Below are 7,898 nucleotides of genomic sequence, written 5' to 3' on the forward strand. Positions count from 1 at the left end.
CAATGAATACCACAGTTCTTTATATTTTAAATTTGTATTATGTCACTTACATGCTATATATATATGAATACTAGTAGCTTGATGCTGCATTTATTAGCTCCTGTTTTGATTGATGACTTCTGATGGTTTGTAACTGGTCAATGAGTGCCAATGATCTCTGTAAACAGATAACTTATGAACATTATTCTGTAATACTTCATACATGGTACAGAAATGTTCAGTAACTGGGCGATGAGTGTCACTAATTAATCAACTCAGTTGATAGACTAGTAATTATCAGTGATGACTGGCATAAGACTTAATGTCCTTCACCTTCTGACCTAATTTCCAGAAATTACTGCAATATCCGTTTTCCTGTCTATCCTCATGCTCATGGAGCACTATATTTGGTTTTTGCACTAGTTCTACGTTGGTGTACCTTACAAGAACGTGGTGTTGACACGACATGCTGTCCACCACTTTGAGCGATGGAGATGTTATTATGGTCCCACTGTTTGGTGTACCTAATGTACTACCAAAATGATAACATGGAATATTACTACGACATTTCAGTGTCTTGGCTACACTGATTAATACTTCAAGGAAAAGAACTTCAGATTGTCTCACTTGGTGTTGTGCTTCTGGAGAAAGATATGGACTTTCAGTGCAGCTGCGTGCAACCTAATGTGCTACAACCATGATGCAATCCTTCCCTTTCCTATCCTAGCTCTTGTAAAATAGTAAAAGAAAAACTAGTGTGCACGTGCACTTTATGTCATTTGTTAATATGATTTGTACTCATTGCGTATACTTTTTGTGATATCCTGATATTCTGCACTACAGTGCGTGTGCACTTATGTCATTTGTTAATATGATTTGTACTCATTGTCTATACATTTTGTGATTTCCTGATATGTTCTGTACTCAGTGCATGTGCACTATATTTTATTTCATGTCCTGCACTTATATATATATATGTATATATTCTGTGATTGTAAACTTAGTTAAGTAAGAAAAATTTGTTGCTCATGGCAAGTCCAATTGACTCACCATCGCTGCCAAATTTTTGCCCCCCCCCCCCCCCCCCCCAGTGGAGGGTTATGTAAGAGGTATGCGATGTATGCGCTGCCTGCAATAGGCAAGGCATAGGAGAGTCTCTGACCAGAGAGCAGTATGTAGTTAGTTGTCGCTAGTCGGCATTAGTCGGCAGTAGTCGACAGTAGTCTGCGCGTGTCGGCGTGTGTCGGCAGTCTGCTCTGGTCGGGACTCTGGAGGATGAGCATTATTGTAGGAGGTAAAGAAGCAGCCTTGCGCATATATAGTAATGTATGTTAACTGTCATCCAATTTCTTTAAAAAAATGCCCCAATAATAATTTTATAATATAAAGTATTTTTTTTTTAAAAAAAGGCATTCATTTCAATTTAAAGATTTTATTCAATGGATTATCTTTCCTTTTATGAATCACAAAGCACAGGGCAGTATTGCACGCAGCAGAGCCGAAATTTTTTTAGGTAAGAGCAGATATATTCGCAGTTTTTATTGAGGTAAGAATTTTTGTTTTTTTTATTCAGAGTACAGGGCCGTGGCGCAGCGTTGCTGTCGTCATAAAATTTACAAGGTTACTGAATTTTTTTAATTATTTCCTGGTTTAGGAACTGAATTTTGTGGTTACATTAAATGTGAATGCATTTCTGCACGGAGATTATAAATGGGAACCAATTTTGTTCCGAGGTTACAACATTTTAAAATTCATTTAATTAATATTTCCGTGGGGAGGTTAAACTTGGTTCATGGTTCATTTTCATTTTTTATTATGATTTTTGTGGGGAGGTTACGTGACAAATGTCAGCGGGTACCTCCCAGTGCCGTGTCGTACCTCATTTTGCCCGGCGAGGTGTTGCAACTCCACGTGGCATGGACTCAACAAGTCGTTGGAGGTCTGCTGCAGAAATATTGAGCCATTCTGCCACTATAGCCGTCCATAACTGCGAATGTGTGGCCGGTGCAAGATTTTATGCAAGAACAGACCTCTCGACTATGTCCCTCAAATGTTAGATGGGATTCATGTTGGGCGATCTGGTTGATCTTATCATTCGCTCGAGTTGTCTAGAAAGTTCTTCAGGACAATCGAGAACAATTGTAGCCCGTTGATATGGCGAATTAGCGGTTCTAGGCGCTACAGTCTGGGACTGCACGACGGCTACGGTCGCAGGTTCGAATCCTGGCTCGGGCATGGATGTGTGTGATGTCCTTAGGTTAGTTAGGTTTAAGTAGTTCTAAGTTCTAGGGGACTGATGACCTCAGAAGTTAAGTCCCATAGTGCTCAGAGCCATTTGAACCATTTGAACCATATGGCGAAGTATCCAAAAAAAGATCCATTGTTATTTGGGAACGAGTACGAGAACATAACCATTTCCAGTCAGTGATCGGTTCAGTTTGACCAGACGACTCAGTCAATTCCATGTAAACAGAGCCCACACCGTTATGGAGCCACCACAAGCTTTCACAGTGCCTTGTTAACAAATTGGGTTCATGGCTTCGTGGGGTCTGTGCCACAGTCGAACCTTACCATTAGCTCTTACCATCTGATATTGGGACACATTCTGACCAGACCACTGTTTTCCAGGCCTCTAGGGTCAAACCGATATGTTCAAGAGACCAGGAGAGGCGCTGCAGGCTATGTCGTGCTTTTAGGAAAGGCACTCACGTCGGTCGTCTGCAGCTACAGCCCATTGACGCCAAATTTCATCAGATACGTTCGTTGTAATTTCCACATTGATTTCTGCGGCTATTTCATCCTTGTCTGGTAGCACTGCCAACTTTCCGTAAATGCACTGCTCTTAGTCGTTAAGTGAAGGCCGTCGGCCACAACGTTACTCGTGGTGAGAGGTAATGCCTGAAATTTGGTATTCTCGGCTCCCTGTTGACACTGTGGATCACTAAATATAGCTTAAAGATTTCCGAAATGGTATGTCCCATGCTTCTAGCTCCAACTACCATTCCGCGTTTAGTCTGTTAATTTCCGTCGTGCTGCCATAATCACATCGGAAACTTTCAAGTACGCTACCCCTTTATGTCCTGAATATGCGATTCTACCACCATCTGAATATATGCATATTGCTATCCCATGAACTCCAGCTACTGTATATATGTGCACACATCGCTATCCCAAGACTTCGCCTGAGTGTGTAACGACACATATTCCAATTTAATTCAAGCATGTAGAAGCATTAATCCAACATTTACAATACGTTTTCTGCTTCTCACTTCTTTTCAGATTAAAATGACGGAAAATAAAAAACGGTAAGAGAAAAATGGAATGAAAAGTGCATGAAAACGGCTGTGAGCAAGGTTGTGTCCAACAAAATATCCGCGAGGGAGGCAGAGAAGCGTTTTCAACTATTAGAAAAGAAAAGTATAACCGCCGAGGTGAAGAGATTAAAATCAGGTGACATAAAGTCTGAAAGATAGTTGAAGAAAGCTGAAATTCGACTGAGCGTTCCAAAGTAAAACAAGCACGCGAAGAGTGGCCGCGGAAAGCTGATTACAAAGGCAGCGGTGCTACCGGATGGCGACTCTGGTTTCCGCTCGCTGTCTGTACGCAGTGCTGAAGTGGAGACATCCCTCTATACAACAGCGAGGCTCATCACTAGTCCAGTAACAAGTTGTTACTTCATCGTCTCCCAGTGGTGAGTCATTACCCTTACGTCGAATAGTAGCAAGTGTTTACTAATGTTTCTGTTAGAATAGGAATCTCGCCGGCCATTAGAAGCAGACACTGTGAGTTCCATTCCAGTAAAATTTTAGTATTAAGGTTAAAAAAAACTTTCACTGTGGATTTAGTTATTATTAAACAGTAGTGTTGTGGTCTGAGTACGAAGCCAGGAGCCTTCTCCTACTGCATGATCGATTCTGAAGCTGACAAATAAGAGAACTTCCACACAGACGCATGAAAAGGTGCGCGCTCAGAAGAAAACAGCGCTGTAAAACAAAGAAACGCTTGTTTTAGAAATTTAAGCAGAACGTTTTTTCGTTGCATGGCCTCTGAGGCGACGGTGGTGCTTACACTGGCTAAGTTTATCTTTCTAAAAGGATTCTTCAAACAAAGCTGTTTTTTACTTTGCCAGATAGCCGTCCCCGTGAATTGCTCATTGTTTCTGGCATGAGGGGACACTAATGCTGTGTTTGCTTCCTTAGTCTAGACTAAGAAGCTTACGACCCAGCTCGTTGCTTCTAAGAAAACTTTTATCTTCCAGGAGCCAACTCTTAGGCTTCCTTACAGTAACAAAGGGGAAGTGAAATGAAGGCGATAAACAGAACAATCAATGGTGGTACGGAATACTATCTGCAGTTACGAAGTAGCAGTATTCGAGGATGACTACACTGATCAATGGGATGAGCATCTAATATTCTGAAATCATTATTATAATAGATGCACCAAACTGCTGCTTATAATAAGTAACCTTTATTCACGACAGACTGTTTCGACCTTTATCACCATTGTCAAGTACACCTAGACTGATGTGACGTCTCTTACGTCGTTAGTGAAATGTCTTATAACTGCCACTGTTTTAATAAAATGTTAAATGATGTAAATATGTTAAAAAAAAATGTTAATGCTGTGTGACAGTAGTTTGTCATTTCCACTCTTACGACGCTATATTTTTATATGTAAACATACAGCGTTCAAGGTAAAAGTATAGCGTCGTGAGAGTGGAACTGTCATACTGCTGTCACACCGTAATTAACATTTTACTTTCAACATATTAACATCATTCACCATCTTATTAAAATAGTGACAGTTATAAGCCAATTCAATAACGTTCTAATATGGACGTCAAATAAATCTAGTTGTACTCTGAAATAAGCTGTATGGAAAACCAGCCACATAACATCACATCCTCATTGTGAATAAATGAACCCCAATGAAGTTGTTGTAAGATTCCTCCGTAGCACAAGTTTATCAAGGACATTTAAATCGAGTTGAGGTGCTATTCTGGTTTCTGTTTTGTACGCTCATCGTCTGATGAGAATTGTGCAATGGCTGACAGGGTTCAACCTCGATAATGTTCAACATTCAGAAAATACACAAGCATACTCATACACAAGCCACCACGCATGGTGTGAAGGAGTATTATAGGAACACACGTTCAAACCGAATGAGATATAAACAGAATAAAATTTGAATACAATTGTGTCGCTGCATAGATGTGTATTGGTACAAATTTGTAAAATCTTTAAAGCTTTTTACAACAAATAAGAAAAACGTACTGACTGCCAAAGATTTTGCTAACATATAACATGCAAATACTTGTGTTACCGTGAAGACAGAGTTATGTACATATTGGTAAATCAGTATCGTATGTGTGACATCAGTTAGACAGTCTCAGGCGTATCTGAGACATGTATAACTTGTTTTCGTCTAAAATATTACAAATTTACAAGTACTCGCAAACTGCTACACTGCTGATGGTGTACGTTAGGATTACAACTTAGGGAACGAAATAAAATACAACATCTCAGCAGCAACCATATCGGCAGCATCACTGATGATGTACATTAAAGCTGTGGAACAGATAATGACTGGACCAAATAGTCAGTATTTATCATTGTCCCTGAGAAGTACAGACAAAAACTACGAAACACAAAAGCCACGAGCTGATCTCGGATAACGCACTTTCCATCACACATTATTGTTTCTACAGATCGTAGGACACACAAATAATGTGTGAAGGAAATGTTTGGTATGTACAGTATCGGCAGACCTTCTCACAGAAGCGCAACACAATACACAATCCTAAGTTGTAAACTTGTCTTCATTATAAATAGTACGCCGCCTAGAATAAAGTTTATGTCTATAGAATGCTAGTTACAATAATTACTCCTTCTAAACATCACTGATATGTCCACGTCCATCAATTAAATCGTAATTTGCATCACAAAAATAAATTCATAGATTTGGGATGAACACAATAACAAATTTCTGAATACCAAATATAAAACTTTTCCCCACTGAGTGAATGCTCAAATAATCTGAGTTCTAATAACTAACAGCTACTTCTTGAATCCCTTTATTGTCTGTAGGAATGTATTTTGTGATAATGGCACGAAGTTCAACACTTTCCAAACATAGGAGATGTAGCAAAACAGAATACCAAGTCCTCTACGGTCGCAGGTTCGAATCCTGCCTCGGGCATGGATGTGTGTGATGTCCTTAGGTTAGTTAGGTTTAAGTAGTTCTAAGTTCTAGGGGACTGATGACCTCAGAAGTTAAGTCCCATAGTGCTCAGAGCCATTTTGAACCAAGTCCTCTCCACTCAACGGCGTCCCATCTGGCCAGTTCCACTTCATGGTGAGGCGAAGAGTAGAACAGTTGATCATGGCAGTGCTTTGTTCAGACAAGGATCCCCAATGCAGCTGGTTCCACTGGAACTGCTGGCAGTGGAGGGGAAAAGCCAAGTCTTAGATCCACACCCATTGGCGATGACTACGATGCTCACCGACCATCAGTATGTGGGTGGTTAACGTCCTTCCCAGCGGGTGTCGGCCATGCAACTTCTGGATGTAGAAGATTTGACTTCAGGTTGTCTGGAACAGAAAACCGAATAAGGCTCTCCGTGGTCAGAGAAGGATCCCGATGTGATCGGAACTTGATTACTGTGCTTCCAGTGATGGGACCCATCCAGGAGCTCATCTTCTACCATAGCCTGTCCGAGAAGTTTAATGATGGAGTCTTGAATTCGGTGGGAGCATCCACGGTGACCCCATAGCCCAAATGGGATCATGTATAGAAAGCCGTTTATTGTGGTGCGACCATAGGGGGGCTCAGGCGTAGTTGGACAACTGATAGATTGATGCGGATGGCCACTGATTCTTTCAGCAGATGATGCACCTTCTTGAGGTGCAGCTCCATAGGATGAAAGACAAAGGGACAGCACCACATAGATGAGACGGTGTTGACAAAGTATATTCACCTGATTTTTAAAGATATGCGCAAATATTTTTGCCAAACACCTTTCAGGCTGGGTGAAAAGGAGCAGTATGTACGAGACCAACACCATTAGCGGCGCAGAAATTTCAAAATTCGGAAAAAGTGAACTATGGTCTGTTGTCTGTTACAAGAGTTTCAGGAAGACCCTAAGAGGAATACAAGCAGACTAGTGCCCTGACATGATGACCAGAGGACGTGGAAGTCATTCTGATCACTAAAGGAAAATATGTTCCCAAAGCTCTGACAATGAGCCACGAGGAGCCTAAAAATGGGCCCGCTAAATAATGATGAACACGGTACGAGGCACAGAAGTGGTGGGCCAAAGAAAATATCAGTGTTGATGGGCAGACTCTTTGCTCTGACATGTTTCACATCAAGAGATGAAAGCAGTGGTGTGTGTCCACACCTCAGCAATAAACCTGTTGCCAGGCGAGCAGCTCTGTGAGCACCGGCCCTGAGTGGCCCTCATATATTAGTAGGTGTGTACTCTGTCGAAGTGCTTGCTGAACTACCACCCGTGAGCGCCCATTGTCCCGTTGGACATATACCATGTCCTTCATGGTGAAAAGCCCAAAAAGCCTCGACTTCGAGGTGCTCTTGCTCCTTCCTGTTGATGGGGCAGCATTGTTGCATGTAGTGTTTCATCTGCAGGAGGATGGGGTCATCCTCGTGGCGGCTGACCGAGTGGGCGTCTAATGGGTGGCTGGAGACGGCGTCCTCGGCATAGACATCTAAGTGACAATCCACCACTGGATCAATGAAGGAGTTCGGGTCGGTGCCTGTATGCAGGCGTGACAAGAAGTCCACGTTTGCATAAAGTGTAGTGAGCCTGTAGTGGATGTCATGTGAATACTTGCAAAGGAATAATACATGTACACATCTTGAAATTTTGGCCGGAACTATAGCTGAGGCCATGAAAAGTGGTA

Source organism: Schistocerca piceifrons, chromosome 7, assembly GCF_021461385.2.
Source record: "Schistocerca piceifrons isolate TAMUIC-IGC-003096 chromosome 7, iqSchPice1.1, whole genome shotgun sequence".
Lineage (NCBI taxonomy): Eukaryota > Metazoa > Arthropoda > Insecta > Orthoptera > Acrididae > Schistocerca > Schistocerca piceifrons.